The following is a 19073-nucleotide window of genomic DNA, read 5'->3' as shown; positions in this document are numbered from 1 at the left end:
TTCTTAGTGCCACACTCCCTTCTTCTCTCGCTCCTTCCTCGGAGGTGTGCCTGTGTCCCGTGTGATTCGCAGCCCCCTCGCGTTGCTGCCGGAAGCAGCAGTTTCAGAGAAGAAGCCGTCCGACCTTTATTCCACTGGTGACTCAGCCTCTTGTGGGTGCAAGGTCAAGGGGAAACACATTTCCACAACGAACCACCTTATAAACTCTTGGTGCCGCCGCGTCGAGGGAGGCGCCAGCCCCCCCCCCCTTTCTTGCCGGGATCTCCCACGTGGGCCAAGGGAAGGCGATGGAAGCCTTGCCTGCTGCCTCTGAGCTGGGACGGGATTATACCTGGCATGGAGAAAGGAGAAGGAGAAGAGTTTTTCTCCCTTCCTCATCGTGCTAGAACTTGTCAGCATCCCACGAAGATTGACGGCACATCAAAGGAAGTTCTTCTTCAGCCCGTGCCTACTTAGACTAGACTATGGAACTCCCATAGGCAGCGATGGCCACCCACCTGGACGGCTTGAGCGGAGATTCCTGCATTGCGCGGGGTTGGACTTGGACTGATGACTTGGGATCCCTCCCAACTCCACAGTTCTAGGATTCTGTGGAAAGAGGATTGCGCAAATTCATGGCGGAGGCGGAGGCTGTCTCTGGATAGCAGCCAGGCTGCCTCCAGGCCGAGAGTCAGCTGTGGGGCGCGCTGAGTTCCCCGCTGGATCCGCGCACTCTGGCGGTTCTTGCGCGCAAAGCAAGAATTCCCGTCCAAGCCTTTTGCCTTCCTCCGACACGAGGGGTCTCTGTCCGTCCATCTGTCCGCCTCTTTCTCCACCGGGGCGGGGCCCCCGGTTCTCCTCTCAGGGGGCGGGGGCTGTCCTGCCGTGCACGTGGCGGAGTCGGGAGCGCGCTGGGTCCAGCTGCGCATGCGCTCCCCCCTGCTTGGAGAGCCGAGGTTGCTTCCTCGGACCTGGAGGGGCCGGGCTGGCGGGCGCGCGCCTGAGGCTGCTGCCGGGGCTCTTGGAGCGGGTGAGTGACGGGCGCGCGCGCGAGGCGGCGGTGGCGCGGGAGGGGAAGAAGCGCGCGAGAAGCACCGGCGGGCCGGAGCTGGAGCCTCCCGGGGCCGGGAGACGAGCGGGGGGGAGGACTGGGGTGGGGTGCCTGCCTCCCACCCTCTGGCCCAGGAGGAGGAGGGTGCGGACGGGCCTCCCGTGGCCGCGCGCTGGGCTCCCTCCTGCTCCGAGGCAGGCGCGCTCTGCGTGTGCTCAGAGGCACGCGCTTGGCGGAGAACCGAGGGAGCGCCCTCCCTGGGGAGGATCGGCTGAGGAGCCCCCGTCCAGCCCCCCCCCCCCCCCGCCAGGACTTGCGCTCCGCCAGGTGCCTTTGCCGGTGGGGCTGGGACTGAGAGATTCCCCTCAGGCGGGACTCGCGTCGGAACGAAACTCCCGAACATCCCCCGGGGCGCCTGCAGTGCGCGGCCTGCGCTTTTAGAGAGCGCCGGCTCCAGCTTCGCGCATTGCGCTCTGCCGTGGCAACCTGAGCTGTGGGGTGTCTCTCTTTCTCAGCCAGCGATGCAGAAGGTCCTCCCCAAAGGCCAGGCGAGCCACCCACCGGGGGCAGGATCAGAATCCAGGCCCCGGGGCACCGCAAGCAGAGGGCATCTGGGGAAGGGGCAGGTGCTGCAGGGGCACCCGGAAGCCTGGAGGCCGGGCGCGCGCAGTGGGGGGGGGGGATTTGTCAGGAGCCATTTCCCTGGGCAGGAGGGATGCAGATGTTTTTGGATGGGATGGAGCCGGCCGGGAGAGACACACCTTGCTGTGGGCGTGGACGATGCCAACACCTTCCCTCGCTTTCTGGGCAGGGCTGGGTGCCCGCTAGGAAGGTGCCGCTCGCCGTTGCATAACCTTGGAGGTGGGGGGGGGGGTGCCCTGCATTCCCAGGAAGGAAAGCATCCAGCCTCCAGCCCGCATCCTCTCACCAGGGAGGAATTCTCCAGGGGTGGCTCATTCCTGGCACTCCCTCCCGCCTCCCTTGAGGGCCTGCATTGCCTTGCAGGCCGTGCCAGCCTGTTCAGGCGGCACCCCTCCTTCTCTCCCCCCCCCCGCTGCTCTCCTGGGGGCGAGAGGGAGGAGTTCCTGGATCCCTGCCTTGGGTCTGTCTGGGCGCTGTGCAGCGCCAGAACCTCAGCTCACGGGCAGCGCTCACCTTTTGTTCCCGAGAGTGGAAGATTCGGGAAGGACGAAAGAAAGTCTTTCTTCACACAGCAGAGAAACGAACTGTGGAACTCCCTCCCACAGGAGGCAGCGATGATCACCAGCTTGGATGGTTTTCAAAGAGGGTTAGGACAATTTACGGTGGGGGTGGCACTGCAGCTGTGACCGTGGCAGTCAGGAAGACCCAACTGCTCTCTGCTTTTCCTTTCATTTGTGGACATGAAACCAAGAGCAAGGAAGGTGGCTGTGCCTTTGGTCAGGCCAGACCCTGGGTTGGCAACATAGCCCTTCTGAGTGTTCCTGGCCTGCAGTTCCCATCATCATCATCATCCCTCATGGTTGCCACCTGGAGGCAGCCCCCTGGCCCTTCCTCCTCTGATCCACGGCACCAGCCTCCTCTGCTTCTTTTGCCAGTGCAGGGTGGGGACCCAGAGCTCCTTCCATGGCCGCATCCTGGCTCATGTGGACACCCCACCCCATCCTGCTGCTGCCTTTGGGCCTGGCATTCTCTTCTCCTCACTCCACTGGGGACTGCAATGCAGGGGGTTGGACTAGATGGTGCCTGGGGGTCCCTTACAATTTTATGATTCACGGGAGGTTTTTAGCAGAGTTCGGATGGGCGTCTGTCGGAGGTACTTCAGCTGTGATTCCTGCATTGCAGGGGGTTAGGCTACAATTCTTCAGTTTTGTGGGTGCCTCTAAGCGTGTGCAGAGTGGCGGCCTCTTGGCAGATGCTGTTGGCAGAGCCCCGTCCATTGTTTCAGAAGCGAAGCTGCCCTTCCGTTTCCACTCAATTCTGCCCTTTCCGGCAGGCGCCTTATTCACCCCCTGAGTTCATTACCTGCTTTTCCCACACTCAGAAAGGGCAGCAACCAAAATCCCAGTCTAAGCCAGAGAGAGAGAGAGAGGAGAGGAAGAGCAGAAAGGGCACCAAACCAGAACCAGACACAGGACAGAACCAAGCAGAGGCTTGCTGGGAAGTGAAGTTGGTGCCAGAGCCTTTTCCAAGCCCCAGCAGGGAGGCAGATCTTTGCCCCTCCTCAGGTGGGGGAGCCACCATCCCGACTTGCTGGTTTGCAGGCTCTGTTTTTTTGTTTTTTGAGGAGGCAGGCCCTTCAGGTGTATGGGTAAGTTGGGCTGAGAATGAATGACCCGCCCCCAAGGTCACCCTTCCTGGCCAAGTGGGTAGATGTGAACCCTCGCGCATCCTTGGTCACAGAATCATAGAATCGTAGAGTTGGAAGGAACCATGGGGGTCATCTAGTCCAACCCCCCTGCAATGCACAAATGTTTCCTGGGCTGACACTCCCATCCTGTAGAATTCTATCTGTTATATTTCACCTACACAATCGGAATGGATTTCTGGGGAACCAAAATGTTTTTTTCTGTGAAGCCTGAGCAGGACAATTATAATTAATAGTTCTTGCTTCCCTCCGCTTTCCCCATTTCACAGTTGTGAAGAATATTCGTGTGATATGAATGCTCTGCGTCACCCTTAAGAAAAAGAGGTTGCAACTGGCCGATATATCTGCAGACTGTCCCTGGGTCAAGGGACTTTTCTTTTTTGAGTTCTCAAAGCTCCTAACCGAGTTCAAGGAAGGTGGTCCTCTGGACTAGCCAGATGCTTCACTGAGAATCAATCACAGTCAGTCCGTCATTTCAAAAATAAGACTTCAGAGCCGTCCAGCCCCAAAACGGCAACCTGACATTCCATTTTGGCGACTGCAGCCTCGGTTTAAGGAGCCCTTTGGCCCCTAGTTTAGTTTCCAGCACTGCCAGCAACCATCGACAGTGTCCTCTCCTCCTCTATGAACTTATACAGTGTCCTCTGTTTCCTTCCTTCCTTCCTTCCTTCGCCTATTTGCAGTGTTTGTGCTCTTTGGCCAAAAAGGCCGCCAGAGCAGTTGGCATCCTATCAGGAGAGAGAGAGATGCAGGCTGGCAGCATGAAAGACGGGGCACCCCAAAAAGGACTTGAGGGTCCCCAAATGGCAACTTGGTTTAAGGGTCTGTCTGGGTTTCTATCACTGGCTCCAGCTCTCCTGTTCTCGCAGGGCCTCTGTGGGAAATCAGCAAGCCAGGATCTGAGCACAAGAGCAACTCTCCCCTCCTGGGGTTTCCAGCAGCCCATATTCAGGGGTACCTGGAGTTACAAACGCCTCAGGTTACAAACTCTGCTCACCTGGAAGAGTTAACTCGAGTCGAGAACTTTGCCCCAGGATGAGAACAGAAATCGTGTGCCAGCAAGAATCCCCATTAGCGAAAGCACGCCTCCAGTTAAGAACAATTTCAGGTTAAGAGCGGGCCTCCGGAACGAATTAAGTTCGTAACTAGGGGTGCCACTGTATTTGTGGAGGCAGAGCAGAGCCCTGGTGGTAGCAAGCAGCCAAGAGGCCAGAGGGGCTTGTCCTGGCCGGGACAGTCCAGCCTTGGCAGCTAGATTTCTCTCTGCGGTGAAACAGGCCGGCAGTTGCTGTCAGCAGAGTTCCTGGGGCTCATTGTGTCAGAGTAATTAGTGGGTTTAGTTCTCGGCTCCTTGCGTTCCCCGGGTGTGGGGAGGGGGTGGGGGCCCTGGGTGAGCAGGTCCAGGGCTGCGTAATTGCAGGTGCTGCCCCACCCACCTGGGAAGCAGCCGGGGAGGACCTGGCGGTGTTTTCGGGGCTTCCTTTGCGAGATCCTCATCTTTGCTTTCTCACGCTCAACTGGGAGGCCCTGCGATCTCAGGAGGGGGCCGGGCGGCCGCTTATGGAACCATCCCATTTGTAAGCGTTGGAAGAGGCCCCCCAAGGGCCATCTAGTTCAACCCCCTGCAATTCTGGAGCCACAGACAAAGAACCCCTGCTTAAAAACCTCCAAGGAAGGAGAGAGAGAGTCTTCCGAGAGTCCGCTCCACAGTCAAACCGCTCTTGCAGGCAGAAAGGTCTTTGTGATGTTTCGTCAGAACCTCCTTTGAGCCTGTTGGTTCGAATCCTGCCCACTGGAGCAACAGAAAAAAGCTTGCTCTATCCTCCTCTGTCAGAGAGCCCCAGAAATGGCACTCGCCTCCCAAACACAGTTTTAGAAATAAGTGGGGGGGGGTCCTGCACCTTGTAGCGTGGGAGGGCCTCTTGGGGGGCAACAGGACTACTGTATTTTTCCATGTATAAGACTAGGTTTTTTCCCTTTAAAATGATGTCAAAAATTAGGGGGCGTCTTATACACAGATACATCTCTTCCCATTTTCTTAAATCTGAGTCCCCCAAAATAAGAAGCGTCTTATACATGGGGGCGTCATAGATGAGAAAATACGGTACATTCCCCCCACCCTTTATAATGGATGAAATCTCCCAGTGGATGAAGCTGAAGGTTGGAAGATGAAGGAAAGGCCTTCTTCACGCAATGTAGCGTTAAACCGTGGAACTCCCTCCCACAAGAGGCAGTGATGGCCGCAAACCCAGATAGCTTTAAAATAGGGATGGACAAAATCACAGAGGATGCGAGGGCTGTGGGTGGCTCCCGTCCAGGATGGCTCTGCTCTGTGTCTGCAGTTGGAGGCAGGGATGCTTGCAAATACTAGCTGCTGGGAAGCGCAAGAGGGGAGAGGGCTGTGTTTGAATCCTGCCTGCGTGTTTCCTTTTGGGCATCTGGTCGGCCAGTGTGAGAACAGGAGGCTGGAGTGGATGGGCTCATCCTGCAAGCAACAGGGAGGCTGCTTCTGTTTCTTTGGTTATTGGAGCAGGGTAGAAATGGTTGCCCTGAAAATGAATAAAACCAGCAACAAAACAACAGCATTCTGGAGGAGAGACAGGGGGGGGGGTCCTTGCAAGAACTGCTCTTGTCTTCCTGGGTTCTCTGCAGTGGGTCTTGGGAGGGGCTGCTGGGCAGAGCATCTTGACCAGGAGGTTGTACAGCTGGCGTCCCGTCCCCCTAGTTGCCCCCTCCCTGTGGGAATCCTGGGGGTGCCCCCTAGACCAGGAGCAGGCACAGAGAGGGGTGAGCTGAGATTCCACCCCTGGCTTGGCCTCAATGTTAGAGGAAGCTGGGAGGGGAGAGCAGGCTGTAGTTCAATGGTCCAGCCAGTGTTAGAAACTCAGGTGTGTAAACTAGGGGCCAAATGGCTCCTTAAACCAAGGCTGCAGTCGCCAAAACTAAATGTCCAGTTGCCATTTGGGGGCCAGACAGCTCTGAAGTCTTATTTTTCAAATGATGGACTGACTGTGATTGATTCTCACTGAAACATCTGGCTAGTTCAGCGGACAACCTTGAGCTGGGTTAAGAACTTTGAGAACTTAAAGAAGAAAATTCCTTGATCCAGGGATTGTCCGCATATATATAGACTTCTTTATCTTAATGGTGACCATTCCTAATCTAGGCAGATTCCTCACCTACGTGAGCAGGGCGGGGGGGGGGGAGTGAAGACAAGTGCCAGCAAATCGCTATAACGCTGTTTGCTGCACAGAAAAAGCATTTTGGTTACAGAAGTTCAGATAAAATATCGCAGACAGAATTCTGCAGGACGGGGTGTGTGAAAAGAGTCCAAGGATCCCCAGGTGGCGGAGATGTCAGGCCCCATCCTGGCACCCAGGCATCTTCACTTGGTCGCAAGTGGCCAATAGTCAGGTGCAAAGTGCGCCTGGCGGATTTCGAACCCTGGACAGAGCATCTTCAGTGGAGCGCCCACAGGACGGGCTCTCGATCCTGTTGGCCCAATTCTGTGGCTCTGCCTCCCTGCTGAGACCCAACAGCCCCCCCCCTGTTGAACTACAGGCACTCAGTGGACACTTTTCAGGTGGCTAGTTAATTTACACGGATTAAAACTCTTATAAATTGTATCAATAAGCAAACGTCTGCTCTGCGTGGAGAAGGGCCTCTGTTCAGTCCCCGCCAGCATCTTCAGGGAGGGCTAAGAAAAACCAAACCCAAAGAGCTGCGGCTGCTGCTGCCGGTCAGTGTTGACAGTGCTGAGCTAGCTGGGCCCTGGTCCCCCGTCTCCGCTTCTCCCTCGCCTGTCCTGCGTTCTTCTCGGTCCGACCGCTGGAGTCTCTTGCTGGCCCCTAATGATGGGTTGTGCGGCTGGCTGGGTTGCAACTGCCACACCGGTCTTGTTTTGAAGTCCGGCTTGTGGGGCCCGAGGTGGGGCGGTTTGTGGGAGGGAGGGAGGGGAAGGGCCGGCGGCCTTTGTGAAAGGGGAGCCAGCCGGCCAGGCCCTTCTGCTGACGGGGCCAGGACTGCAAAGATGTGCCGCTCAGCTGGTTTCCCACAGAAGAGGAGAGTCAGTGGCTGGTCCTGAATGGAGGACGGCACTGTCAGGTGCCGGTCCTGATCCGTAGAACTGGGAAGGGTGAGCAAATGGTCCAGGGGATGGAACGACGCCCCTGTGAGGAAGGCCTGCAGCTCTTGCAACTTTTTAGTTGAGAGAAAAGGCGAGTCAGAGGCAATGGGATAGAAGTTTATAAAGTTTTTCTTCCTCTCTCGTAACACTAGAATTCATGGGCATCCCATGCAATGTTAGACATTTGCCAGGAGCGTTTTGGTGCTGGCGCTGGTCCAGATGCAAATACCTGGAGATTTCTGGGCGTCACGTTGGTGGCCGCGGGTTAAAAACCTTTGCCTTAGTCCGTAGCTCATGCCATTTCCATTCCCACTGTGTGTGTTTCTCCGTCTTGCATCCTGGGACAAGGAGACTGTTGTAAGAGCAAGCTGCAGTCAGGCAACGTAGCTGAGATCATAGGACGATAGAATCATGGGAAGGGGTCCCAAGGGTCATCCAGTCCAACCCGCTGGAGAATAGACATTCCGTTGCGGTGACTGCAGCTGAGGTTCAAGATGCCCTTTGGCGCTGAGCTTATATATCTGAGTTTCTAACACTGCATGAGGTTGAAGGTTGGAAGATTCAGGAGAGGTACAAGAAAGACCTTCACGCGGCACTGAGTTGAACTGTGGAACTCCCTCCCACAGGAGGCAGTGATGACCACCAGCCTGGTTGGGTTTCAAAGAGAGTTAGACAAATTCATGAAGTGGGAGAAGGCCAGCGATGGCAACTAGCCAGCAGGGTTCTGCTGTGCCTCCATGTTTGCTGGAAACCAATGGAAGGAGGGAAGGGTTTTACCTTCCCCCAGGTCAGGCTGCCCCTCTAGAGCACCCAGGGGCAACACAAGGCGCTCCCTGGAGACTGAATTGGGAGGAAGGTGGCCCATAGCCGGTCCTTGGAGCAAAGAGTTGGGCCAAGTGGCCAGTCTGGCACATCCTGCCCCTAATGATGATGCGAATCCCAGAGGGCTCTGTGAAGCAAATGGCACTCTGCACATGGGCAGAGGTCAGCCTGCTTCCATCACTTCTGTGGGCCCTTCCAACTTGAGCAACTCACTTGCTGGACGCGAGTTTGAAGACCTGCCTCCGGCACCCCACTTGTGGGCGAGGGTTGTGGGGTTTCCTCAGTGAGTAACAAGCACACCAGAAGAGCTTGGCTGGTGCTGGATGAGGCCAGAGGAGGCCCATCGAGGCCAGCATCCTCTTCTCCCAGTCGCCAACCAGATGCATGTGGGGAGCCAGTGAGCGGGATCTGAGCACGAGAGCTCTCTCTCCTCCTGGGGTTTCCAGAAAGGGGGATTCAGGAGCCATGGAGAGCCCTCCCTCTCCTCCTCCATGAATTTCTCTCCTCCTCTTTTCAAGCCCACAAGTTTTGCATATCACTCATTTCCTGACATGACACATCTTTGTTCGGTTCAGAGTTTCCGCTCTTCTTGATTCGGGGGGGGGGGGGGGGTTGTCAGCACGAGGCGTCATTCCCTGATGGCCAAGGCTATGGGGCCAAACGTAAGGGGTGTGGCCAGAGCCGCTAGTGGGCAGAGACTCCCCCCCCCAAAAAAACCCCCACATGCATCCACACGCATGCATACAAATAGTTGCAAAGAGGCAGGCATTCGGACACATTTTGTGTCTCTGCCTCACCCATTCGTGCCTTTGAGCTGCCATTCCTGCTCTGGGGGGCTTGGACCGTGTGACCCCTCCCAACACTTCTGTTCTATGATCCTGTGAACGTAATGGCGGCACAGGGACTGCATTTAGCCTTGGAAAACCTCCTAGTGGCTCCCAGGGTTTTTCAGGTCTAATTCTGGCATTGGTGGGAGGGGAGGAATGCCGGCGCTCAATGGGCCGCATCCAGCCCCCAGATCAGGAACAGGGTTTATTTACTGCCGCTAATCAAATTTATCTAGCCACCCATCAATAAATATTCCCGGAGCAGTTTGCAAGCATAGCGACATTAATTAAAAATACAATATATAATTAATCTTGCGAAGAAGAATTATCTGGTCCAACCCCTCGCCTGGTGCAGGACGTCCTGTCCTTGGACCGAAAGTCTGGCAAGACCGTCGAGTTAGATATCCCTCCGAAATCTGGAAGGAAGGGCTCCCCATGTACACTTCCGCCCCACGGAAAGTGCTCCTTCCCTCTCTCCGGAATCCTGAGCTGAACGTTCTGCAAACCCCCCCCCTTGCCATGTGCAAAACATTTTGCCACCAGCCACCTGTGTGCATCCGAGCAGTTCTTTCATCTTGCCCCCCAAGGTGCTTGGGAGAGATTGTCTGCAAGGGTTTTCTGTGCCAGCTCTGGAAGCCTCTGGGTCAAGATGGGCAAAGTGGAGCGTTTAGTCTTAGAGGACGGCTTTGGCGCAGTGAATATCTCGCAAACCTGGCGGGACGGTTATCTCTGGCTGCGAACTCTAGGAAGGACAGAGAGCGGCGTATCGGAGGTGGTGTCACTCTGGATGTCCCACACAGCACTGAGTCCAGCAAGCTAGAATTCCCCAAAGGGGCAGATTCGTTGTGGGTGGGGGAATTGACCGGGGGGGGGCACCCCTAGACTGAACCTTGAGTGGCACCCCAAACCTGGCACGAGATGGCAGGGTTGCCCAACCACATGGGAACAGCAGCCACCGTGCTATTAAGTTAAATATGCATGTAACTGGCCATTTTTGAATTATGGTGCTGGAGGAGACTCTTGAGAGTCCCATGGACTGCAAGAAGATCAAACCTATTCATTCTCAAAGAAATCAGCCCTGAGTGCTCACTAGAAGGACAGATCCTGAAGTTGAGGCTCCAGTACTTTGGCCACCTCATGAGAAGAGAAGACTCCCTAGAAAAGACCCTGATGTTGGGAAAGATGGAGGGCACAAGGAGAAGGGGACGACAGAGGATGAGATGGTTGGACAGTGTTCTCGAAGCTACTAGCATGAGTTTGGCCAAACTGCGGGAGGCAGTGAAGGATAGGCGTGCCTGGCGTGCTCTGGTCCATGGGGTCACGAAGAGTCGGACACGACTGAACGACTGAACAACAACAACAAACTGGCCAATTGCCCAGAAGATCCAACACGGTCCCATTTGACTTCCAAAGAGGAAACTTCGTCACAATGAGGATATTGGTCCGCGATGGGAGTTTTAGCTCAACCCCCTGTGGGCACCATGTTGGCAACCTTAGTAAAGGCCTGGTAGTGAGGCAGTGATACGGTTGAAGCGCTTTTGGCTTCTTTTATGCAGGTTACAACTGGGCGATAATATATCAATATATCATCAAAAACCGGATTCAAGTCCATATCATGATTTTGGTTTCATAATTTTTGACCTGGCAATATATTGCAAATCACGATGTGTGCGCGCCCTGTGCCAAAATTACAAGGGGAGGGAAACCGTGAAGCCAGCCGATGACTCTTCCCAGCTCCACCCTTATTTCAGACATCGTGATCCTGTATATCGGTATATCGTGATGTATGGCTCATTATACATCACAATGTTGAAAACCAGACATTGCCCCTAGCCCTAATGCAGGTAGGAGTGTGGCGCAGTCTGTAGGAGCAGCATTCTGGGAATTTGCTCGAGTGCGGAGGTGGAAATGTCCCAAAATGCATCCTTGGACAAGAATAAGAATGTATTTTGTCCTCATTTTGCATTTTTCTGTTGTGAACCGCTCTGGGATCGTAGGGTGAAGGGCAGTATGCAAACTTTATTATTATTATTATTATTATTATTATTATTATTATTATTACTACTACTACTACTACTACTACTACTACTACTACTGATAATATTATTCCTGGCAAGGAAGTAGAAAGGCAAAGAATGGAGGATTAAACCTCTCCAAAATGATCAGGAGTCGGAGAAGTCATTGGAGACCGGAAGGCTTCTTTTGAAAAATGCAAGTTCTGTCTGAATGAAGAGAACGAAAAGGAGCACAAACTTTGGCCAAAAAAAAGAAAGTTAAAGCAGACAGTAAAGGATGCTGAAAAATAAAAAAGACTTTGAAGAGCACATTGGTAAAATCATTGAGACCAACAGCCAGAAGTGGTTTAAATACATTTGTAGCAGGAGACCGTCTAGGGAAGGGGTTGACCCTTGGGTGACAAGGGGGTCAAAAATGTGCTAAAGGGAGACAAGGAGATTGTGGAGAAACAGAATGACTTCTGCAACCCAATGCCTGGAGGAGTGGGGAGAGAGTTGCACTCTGTGCATGCTCCGAAGCCTCACCCATTTATTCATTTCTGGGGCTTTGTTTGCTCTGGTGTTTTGAAATCTGGTTCCCTGGCTGCGCCCTTGCAATGCCTGATTCAGAGGGGTCCCTCCTTGTCCCCTTCCCTGTGACAGCCCCATGTCCTTGGAGACACCTTTTCAACTTCTGCCCTCCAAGGACCAGGAGGTGGAGGGTCCTGATTAGGAGGGGGCAGAATTCAGTTAAACATTAGGAGAGATTAAGGGAGCCAGGGTGGACTGGCTCCAAATCTTCCAAAGGACTCAATGCAGGAAAACATTCCCCTTATCCGGCCAAGATAAGAAGTGGCACAATGGCTTTGTTTCAGAAAAAAGCACCTCCTGGCTCCTTGAAGGTGGCCCTGGAGACCCCTTGGCCAGGGGAAGGAAGGGGCTCTCTAGGGCCAGGCTGGACTGGGACTGGACTTGTGGGTCTGTGCCCTCTTGCTTTTTCCCATAGGGCAGGACGTGCAGGGTTTTGGGGTGCAGTACTTTGCTGCGTTTTTGTGTGGCCGGGTGTTAGGGGAGGGGCAGCTCTTCTGGTGTGGGGCACGTCCTGCTCCTTTGGGGTCGTTCACCCACCTTGGCTTCCCTGTACTCCGTTCTCACTTGTGGCCCCTAGAAGCTCAGTGGCAGACAGCGGCCACAATCCCAGCAATGCCTAGACCGGGGAGGGGAGCCGAGGGGTCTTGAACCCTCAACGAGTGATTTGCAGGGGCTGGACTAGATGACCCTCGGGGGTCCCTTCCAACTCTACAATTCTATGATTCTGTGACATTTGGGGAGGGAGTGTATAGTTTGCTCCAGGGGGCTTAATTTGGTCAGAATTGAGTCAACATTTCCAGAATTAACGCTAAATACGTTAGTGGCCCCCAGAGCCACTAGAGGGCCATGAAATATTGTGTCCTTTGTCTCCCCATCTACTCTCTGAAAACCAAGGGGCAAGTTGGTTGCCGGGTGTGAAGTTTCCCCCAGCTCTCCTACCCCACGGAACTTCTTCTTTGGCGATCATCCCTCCGATACCCTCTGCCGGGGGGGGGGGACTTAAAATCCTTCCTAAACTCAGACCTGGACGCAGACACCTTGGCCTTTGTTACGCCAAGGTTAGACTGCCTCTGTGCTCTCTATGTGGGGCTGCCCTTGGAGACGGTCCAGGAGCTGCCAGGCCAGATTGTAGCAGGTGAGGTGCCTGGCCATCTCACCTGTGTTCCCTCGGTTTGGGCTGGGTGTTCATCAGTATGCGGATGATACCCAGCTCTACCTCTCTTTCAAATCAGAACCAGTGAAGGCCGTGAAGGTCCTGTGTGAGTGCCTGGAGGCGGTTGGAGGATGGATGGCGGCTAACAGATTGAGGTTGAATCCTGACAAGACAGAAGTACTGTTCTTGGGGGACAGGAGGAGGGCAGGTGTGGAGGATTCCCTGGTCCTGAATGGGGTAACTGTGCCCCTGAAGGACCAGGTGCGCAGCCTGGGAGTCATTTTGGACTCACAGCTGTCCATGGAAGCGCAGGTTAATTCTGTGTCCAGGGCGGTTGTCTACCAGCTCCACCTGGTACACAGGCTGAGACCCTACCTGCCCGCGGACTGTCTCACCAAAGTGGTGCATGCTCTGGTTATCTCCCGCTTGGACTACTGCAATGCGCTCTATGTGGGGCTGCCTTTGAAGGTGACCCGGAAACTGCAATTAATCCAAAATGCGGCAGCTAGACTGGTGACTGGGAGTGGCCGCCGAGACCACATAACACCGGTCCTGAGAGATCTGCATTGGCTCCCAGTACGTTTCCGAGCACAATTCAAAGTGTTGGTGCTGACCTTTAAAGCCCTAAACGGCCTCGGTCCTGTATACCTGAAGGAGCGTCTCCACCCCCATCATTCAGCCCGGACACTGAGGTCCAGCGCCGAGGGCCTTCTGTCTGTTCCCTCACTGCGAGAAGCAAAACTACAGGGAACCAGGCAGAGGGCCTTCTCGGTAGTGGCGCCCGCCCTGTGGAACGCCCTCCCATCACAGGTCAGGGAAATAAACAACTACCTGACATTCAGAAAAAACCTGAAGGCAGCCCTTTTTAGGGAAGTTTTTAATGTTTGATATTGTTGTATTTGGTTTCTGTTGGAAGCCGCCCAGAGTGGCTGGGGAAATCCAGCCAGATGGGCGGGGTACAAATAATAAATATTATTATTATTATTATTATATACCTCTGAATGCCTGGATGGCTGCTGTTGACCTTGGAGGCCCCCAATGGCCTGAGATTCCTGCATTGCAGGCGGCTGGGCCTTTGGGCTCTCTTCCAAATTCTGCGATTCATGATTCTGTGATCTGCCCTACAGACTTGCTCAAGTTTTAAGATCTGCCTCCCATTCATAGAATTGCAGAGTTGGAAGGGAGCCCAAGGCAAGAGGAGCTGTTTGACAGCAGAGGTTTTTAAGCAGAGGCTATGCTGAGATTCCTGCATTGCGGGGGGTTGGACTAGATGACCCTCGGGGGGCCCTTCCATGATTCTATGCAGCCCCAACAGAGTTTGTTCCGCTGGTCTTTGAGACGTAACTTTGAGTTTTCCTGATCAAGCCTCCTGACTCTGTGGCCTTGTGCCTTCTTTGCATAGCTTTGCATGTTTTCAAATTACAAGCAGAGAAAGAATGGCACCTGCTGGATCAGGCCAGAGGCCCCTCTAGCCCAGCCTCCTGTTCTCACAGCAGTGGGGGGAACCTGCGGGCGGGACTTGAGCCCCACGGCCCTCTCCCCTCCTGGGCCTTCCAGAAACGGGGATTCAGAAGCACGGCTACCTCCCTCCGACTGGGGAGGGCAGAGCCCAGCAGCCACTGTGGTTTTCAATAGCCCTTTCCTCCTGCACAAAGTTGCCCTGTCCTCTTTGAAAGCTGCCCAAGTTGGTGGCCCTCCCCGCCTCCTGTGGCAGTGAGTTCCGTAGGGTAGCTGTACCCTGCATAAGGAAACTCCACTCGTATATTTCACAATTTGCTGCACCGAGGCATTACGTTGTGACTCTGTGCGATGCCGTGTGTGCTCTGAGGGTCTGCTTGTGTGTATTTTCCCCCTGGAAGCTGCCTGGGCCTGGTTGGGGGGCTCGGTGTGGGCCCAGGCACTCTGGACATTTGGGCAACCAGCCATGGCACTCGGTGGCCGCCCAACTCTCTTCTTGCTTGGGCAGGTTCAGAGATGGCTCCCATCCCTTCTTGCAACCCGCGTCCCCAGGAGGCATCTGCAGGAGGGGTGTCCCTGGGGGTGAGGTGGATGGGGGGCCAGCAACACCCACAAAGAGGGGGCTCACCCCCTTCCTGGATGTCTTCTTTTTCAGTATCCTGTTTGCTGGCCGAGTTTGGGATGGCAAGTCCTCCTCTTCACTGCCTTTCCTGAGGACTAGAGACCCTGTAGGAATTTGGCGAGGAGGTGAGTGCGCCCCCCCCGGCCATTGGACATGGGGAGGGTGAGCGGCAGGGTGTTGGGGTTTGAGTCTTATACCACCTTTGGGGGCTGAGACTGAGCAGAGGAGTAGGAACCAGGGTGCAGTCCAGCCACCCCTTTCTCCCCCCCTGCTCAAGAGGCAGGCCAGGCACACAAAAACTGCTTCCTTGCAAAGCCTTTGGAACCTCCTGCCACTAGACAGAGTGGCTTCCTCCCCGAATGCGCTTTAGGGAGGGACGTTTCCAAGGGCATGGCAGGAGCTGAGTCACTTCTGTGTTTCCCATCAGGGATGAATCAGGGCTTTGGGGAGGGAAGGGGTGTTCCTGGCGGAGGACGGGGTGGGGGTGGGGAGCGGCCTTCTCTGAGTGTGCTTTGCTCGGCCTCCTCTGCCGGTGGGGCCTTTGCAATAGGCAAATGGGGGGTGCCACACATCTCAGTCGTGGGGCACCTGCCTGGAATGCAGAAGGACGCGAGTTCGAACCCTGACAACATCTCTTGGTAGACCTAGGAATATCCCCAGAGAGCGACTGCTGCCAGTCAGTGCAGGTATGACTGATCTAGATAGGCCAATGGTCTGACTAAGGCGGCTTCCTTAATGAGGAGGGGAGCTTTGCTGAGGGGTAGAGACAGTCTGGGGAGGGGGCATGCTGGGTGTGAGGGGCAGAATGAGCCCCCTTCTTTTGAAGCTCCCTCTTGAAAGTGTAGGGCAGGGCTTTGTTTCCAGCCTCTGCCCACCTGGAGACCTCCAGATGTGGCTGAACTACAACTCCCAGCAGGCACCCCCATACTTGGCCCTCCAGATGTTTTGGGACTACAGTTCCCATCGTCCACGACCACTGGCCCTGTTAGCTTGGGGATGATGGGAGTTGTAGTCCCAAAACATCTGGAGGGCCGAGTCTGGTTGTGCTTGATCTGGAGGGCTTCTGGCCAAGGAGTCATAGATTTATAGCATTGTAGAGTAAAAGGGACCCTGAGGGTCATCTAGCCCAACCCCCAATGTGGGCCTCGAACCTGCGACCCTAAGGCTGAGTTTTGTGCTTTGACAACTGAGCTATCCCAGGAAGGCTCCTTCCTCGTTTTCCTGTCTGTGGTGTGTGTGCCTTGTGTTGTGCAACCGGCTGCGTGCTGACTCGGCCGTCCGTAGCGAAGGTGATTTCGGGGCTGGGGTGGGGGGGCAGGAAGTGTGGGGGGCAGCTTGTGGGGCCGGATTTCACAATGGCGGCCCCAGGTTGAGCCGCGGGTCAGGGCACTGCGCCAGCCCAATTATTCCGCCCTGTCAAGGTGAAGAATGCAGCTTTGCGCAGCCCAGTGGGGGTCTGCCGGCCGCCTCTGCAACTGGGGGGGGGGAGGAAGGGGGCTGGGAGGGGGACCCCACCCCAAGAGCACCAGCCGCCCTGGGGCAGGACATGGGGGTGGGGTGGCACGAGGGTCCCGGGCCAGGTGGGGTCTGTGGGTCTGCCTAGAGCCGCCATTCATACATCGATAGTCCTTCTGCTCATTCCCGCAAGGCTCCGGCGGAGCACATTGGACCGTAGCTCCGGAAGGGACCCGAGGGTCATCTAGCCCAACCCCCTGCGTTGCAGGAATCTCAAGCGAGCTGTGACCCCCAAACTCGTATCCTGCTGCCCCTAAGACCCACTCCTGCTACCCTTGCCCAGAAGAGAGGAGCAGGGGGAGGGTTGCAGCTGCAGAAGGAGGTTCTTCCTGTTGGCGCCCAGGAGAGTTTGCCAGCCACAAGGTGGGCGAGTGGGCAAGGCGGGAAAGGAGTCCGGCCCAGCGAAGAACACCTGGGGGGGGGGGAAGGGTTTGCAGAACCTGGGTTCCAAAAAATCCGACCTTAAGGAAAACCTGCCGGTTGGTGCAGCTTCCCTGAGCTGCGATTGCTGCCTTGCAAAGAGGGTGGGGCAGATGAGCCTCAGGGATCCCTTCCAAAGTCACATTTCTACGATTCTCTGACTGACTCCTGTGACTGATGGTCGCCACCATCCTTCCCCCGAGCTGCTACCCCCCCCCCCCCGATGCCAAGTGGGGACTTGGGGGTGCTGTGCCTTTGACTTCGGCCGGATGGGACCCCCACGGCCGACCAGGACAAAGATGACGCAGCGCTTTCCCCGGCTGGCGCTGCCCCAGAGGCGGCTCCACACGCCTCATTAGGGCCGCTTAGGGGGCAGTGGGGGGCCTGAGTGGCGGCCAGGAAGGGCAAAGCGCTGCCTCTCCTCGCCTGGCCCTCCTCCTCCTCCTCCTCCTGCCAGCTTGGTGGGCCTTTGGCTGCCCATGCCAATTAGCCCAGCGCCTGCCTGCCGTGGGGCAAGAGGCCCTTTCAAGTTCTTTGGGGTCACTGGAGGGCTCTGGGCGCCAGCGGGGGGGCAGTTCTCGGTGGCCAAAGAGCCTCCGGCCATAGGCTCAGCCCTCCCCTTCTGCCTCCACCAGAGTCAGAGAACCATGCAGTTTCCAAGTTGTAAGGGACCCCCAAGGGTCATCTAGCCCAGCCCCCTGCAAGGCACGAGTTGCAGCTGAAGAATCCCTGAGAGGTGGCCAGACACCCCGGCCAGGGTCCTCCATTAATGCCATTAATGTGATTTAATGCAGGGAGGGAGACACTCTTGGTCTTTACACCTGCCCCCCACCTGCAAGGAAGGGAATCTTGCCTGTTTTCCGCTTTTGAATTTATATCCTCATTTAATCCCCAGAACAACCCTGCAAAGTAGGTCAGGCTGAGAAGCAGGGACTGGCCCCCAAGGCCCCACCCAGGGAGCTTCATGGCTGAGTGGGGATTCGAACTCTGGCCTCCCAGGTCCCAGTCTGACACTACTAGACCCCACTCTCTTGGGGGGCATATTTGGGGTTTGAGCGCTGGGCCTGGCCTTGCTCTTGACTCGCCTCTGCTCCCCAGTGATACCCTCTAGCAACACCCCCCCCCCCGAGCCCCACATCCCTCTTTGCAAGGCTGGTTTCCTTGCAAGCAGTTCAGGTGGTGGTTGCTTGCGAGGGGAAACCGAGGAAGGCGGGGGGGGTCATGTGGGGGAGCCTTGAAAGAGGGGCTGTTTGCACTTTCAGGCTTCCAAGTTACTGCCCCGTTTGGTCTCGCCGTGGGGCAGAGGCTTCTCTGGCTCCCCCTTTGCATTGCGGGGTGGACTGGATATCCTTTGGGGTCTATTCTGTGACATTTTAACACAGGAAGGAAGAGGAGAAGCTCAACTCTTGCTCTCCTTTCTTCGTCAAGGATTCTTGGCCTGTGATTCCTGCATTGCAGGGGGTCAGACTGGATGGGCCTTGGGGGTCCCTTCCAACTCTGCGCTTCTGCGATTCATTGATCCCTCCCCTTTGGAGTGGCCCATTGGCCAGGGAGGCTTCCCTCTGGGGGGGGGGGGTCAAATGAGCCAGGATTTGAGCCTTCTTGAGAATCCGGGGAGCCCCCCCCCCCCCGCAAAGAGCAAGTGATGTCTGTCTGGGGAAGAGGGCAGAGGAAGGAAACTGCCTTTCTGAACAACTCTGGACTTCTCTCTCTGTGTCCCTGATAACCCTCCCCCCGTCCTGTGTCACGGGGGGGGGGGGTGCTGAGCTTCAGGGGAAGAGCCCCATGGAGTCCCTTTGGGGTCACAGATGGAAAATCCCAGCCCATAATGCCAGCTGATTTTGCTTACCAGCCCTCCCCACAGCGGGGTCCTTTCGAGGGCCCCCTGCCCCCCAGCTCTTAATCTCAGGGTCACGGATTCGAGCCCAACAACTTCCTGCATGGCAGGGGGTTGGACTGGATGACCCTTGTGTCCCCTCCAGCTCTATGATTCAAAGATGAATGCATTGATCGATATCCCGTCTTTTATCCCCAAAGCGGCTCAAAGTGGCGCACCTGTTTCTCTCCCTCTCCTCCGGTAATCTCCACAACAACCCTGCCGGGTAGGTCAGGCTGAGAGAGGCAGTGACTTGGCCCTTCAGGTTACACCCAGGGAGCTTCCGGGCCGA

General features: G+C 55.8%; 1 protein-coding gene across 3 annotated transcripts in view; it reads left to right on the top strand.

Annotated features, from left to right (window-relative positions):
* The first annotated feature begins 878 nt into the window (after window positions 1–878).
* The window catches only part of SLC4A2 (solute carrier family 4 member 2), a 60101-nt gene continuing 41906 nt past the window's right edge, over window positions 879–19073 (top strand). Inside the window, exons 1-2 of one of the 3 annotated variants that reach the window (XM_033165172.1) lie at window positions 879–1009; window positions 15004–15095. The gene's annotated coding sequence lies outside the window, so the exon portion shown is untranslated. The remainder of the gene's footprint in view (window positions 1010–15003; window positions 15096–19073) is intronic. The other 2 variants (XM_033165174.1, XM_033165173.1) reach the window with 2 other exon arrangements.

This window comes from Lacerta agilis, chromosome 12, assembly GCF_009819535.1.
Source record: "Lacerta agilis isolate rLacAgi1 chromosome 12, rLacAgi1.pri, whole genome shotgun sequence".
Lineage (NCBI taxonomy): Eukaryota > Metazoa > Chordata > Lepidosauria > Squamata > Lacertidae > Lacerta > Lacerta agilis.
This window is presented reverse-complemented; position numbering and strand designations above follow the sequence as displayed.